Here is a 2,196-nt window from a genome sequence, read left to right as displayed (position 1 = left end):
TTCTAATTTTCTTCCAACATCACACTAACAGACAACAGTTCACTGTTCGATGTGGGGGCATAGATCATCAGAAATTGCACCGCGTTGATGCTTGAACAAAATTTTAAAAGTAAATATCTAAAACACAATAGCAATTAGAAACACTCACAAATAAGAGGGATGAGCATACGTGATGTCATGGGAAGGTTGGAGATCTCAATTATTCCGAAACAGGTAACTCAAGTAGGGGTATTTCCGGATGCTAGATTGAGAAGAAGTTCAGTGTGTTCCCGAGGCTTCTCCCCATCCATACGGGAATCACTACCTTTAGACCGTACTCAGCATTTCTGTGCCCCAAAAAATCTCTAAGCTGATATAGTTCCACCAAATAAATAGTACGCGTGTTTTCAGTGAGAGGGTTCTTTTAATGGTGTCCATGTACCTTCACTTTCAGAATTCAGGTGTAAGTTCAAAAAGACAACTCTACTGGTATGTGGCAGCAACTTTGTTTCATCATATTTTTTTACTTCCCCTGTTCTGTTCTTTAGTTTAGTGGTTACACTTTTTTTATTACCACTCACCATCCTAATAAGTTTTTAACTTTGGTACACTTTTTTTTTTTTTTTTTATCTTTGTTATTTTACTTTGGTTAGATAAACAGTCCGAGGCCACTTATAACCATGCATAATACTTTAGCTTAGGTAAACTCTCAGCCACTCACGAGGGAATAATATCGTACCTCATATGGACCATCAAATTAATCTTATGAAAATTACTCCATCCGTGTCTGTAAGAATCACATTCACATCAATTTTATATATACGTAAATCAGAAATTCAGAAGTAGAATAAATATATTCGTATAAGAAAAATTAAATAATCTATTTAGTCTTTTATCTTATTTTTTTTAGTTTAATTCTTTATTTTTTTAAAAATTTAATTTGATTTTTTTATCATATTTTTAATTCATTTTAGTCTTTTATCTTTTAAAAAAATATTTTAATCATTTATTTTTTTTTCAATTTGACCATTCAGTCTAATTAATATTAATATTGTTAATCATTTAAAATTAAACTTTTTTTTTATTTAATCTTCTTCCCTTTCATTTCATTTCTAACAAAAGATGTTTATTTTTAAATAATTAATGACATTAATTTTAGATGGACCGAAAGATTAAATTGAAAAAAAATAAAATAAAAGATCGAAATAAAATTTTTAAAAATAAAAAATCAAACAAATAAGTTAAAGGATAAAAATATATTTTGTCCATAAATAATAATTATGTAAACATGAAGAGAAACGTGTATAATTACGTGGGAATATCTGGTTTTCTTTTGAAAATGTTGGATACAAATAGTCTCTAATTAAACAGAATTTCTGTACTTGGGGAATTGAGATGCCGATTGATTTGAAGAGGAAGGACAACCAAGCAAGTTACTTTATGTTAAGAGACATGGGGACCTTGCCATCAACATCATCATTCGTGAGTGGAATCGTACTCAAGCTAATCCAAATGTATGCTGGTAGTACAGGGACCCACAGATCGGAATCTTTAGGATATTGCCTACGTTTTCACCATGATTTGAGCTCTTTGTATTATGGAGATAAATATATTACGTCTTTTTTTCCCCTTGTAATTGATGATGGTCCTGAAAGCTATTCATTGTTCATTATTATTTAACACCTTACCTTCCAATACGAGTTTATCTCCGCACCATTCTAGGGTAGTTCTAACCACACATTCATTTTCATTTGTAGTTATTTTCACTAACATCACCTATCATTAGTTTTATCTGACAGTTCATCAACGCCACATTAGTAATGTGTGTTATGTAGCACACTTTTTTTTTTTCTCATTTGAGATGGATGTAGTCATGTCGATGAAACTATTTATCAGTGGATCGTGGCTTAATTCACATTAAATGAAGGTTTGACCAAACATGTTTTACTAAATAAGTTAGATTAATATTCTTTTAAATACAATTTACTCGAACTATATTGACCATATATAAGTTTTTTACACAATTATCTAATAATGAATCATTATGCAAAAAAATAATTTATTTTTATAATTATTTTAAAAGTTATATATTAAGTAACTTCTAATTGATTGACAATTTAATTTTTTTTATACTAAATATGTTTAAATTATACTCTTTTTGAAATTTCATTTAGTTAAATTAGGCTAGGACTTCGTATCTTAAAGAAATCATTTTAA

At 29.1% G+C, this 2,196-nt stretch overlaps 1 long non-coding RNA gene across 2 annotated transcripts; it reads left to right on the top strand.

Moving 5' to 3' along the window:
* Window positions 1–334: 334 nt before the first annotated feature.
* On the top strand, window positions 335–1,615 carry LOC113001934 (uncharacterized). 2 transcript variants are annotated; one of them, XR_003267331.2, is made up of 2 exons: window positions 335–468; window positions 1,375–1,615. It is a non-coding gene; the product is annotated as an uncharacterized lncRNA (long non-coding RNA). The 2 variants fall into 2 exon arrangements; XR_003267332.2 differs by having other exon boundaries at window positions 342–468; window positions 1,351–1,615.
* Window positions 1,616–2,196: the final 581 nt, after the last annotated feature.

The sequence above is a fragment of the Glycine max genome, chromosome 1 (genome assembly GCF_000004515.6).
Source record: "Glycine max cultivar Williams 82 chromosome 1, Glycine_max_v4.0, whole genome shotgun sequence".
Classification (NCBI taxonomy): Eukaryota; Viridiplantae; Streptophyta; class Magnoliopsida; order Fabales; family Fabaceae; genus Glycine; species Glycine max.
This window is presented reverse-complemented; position numbering and strand designations above follow the sequence as displayed.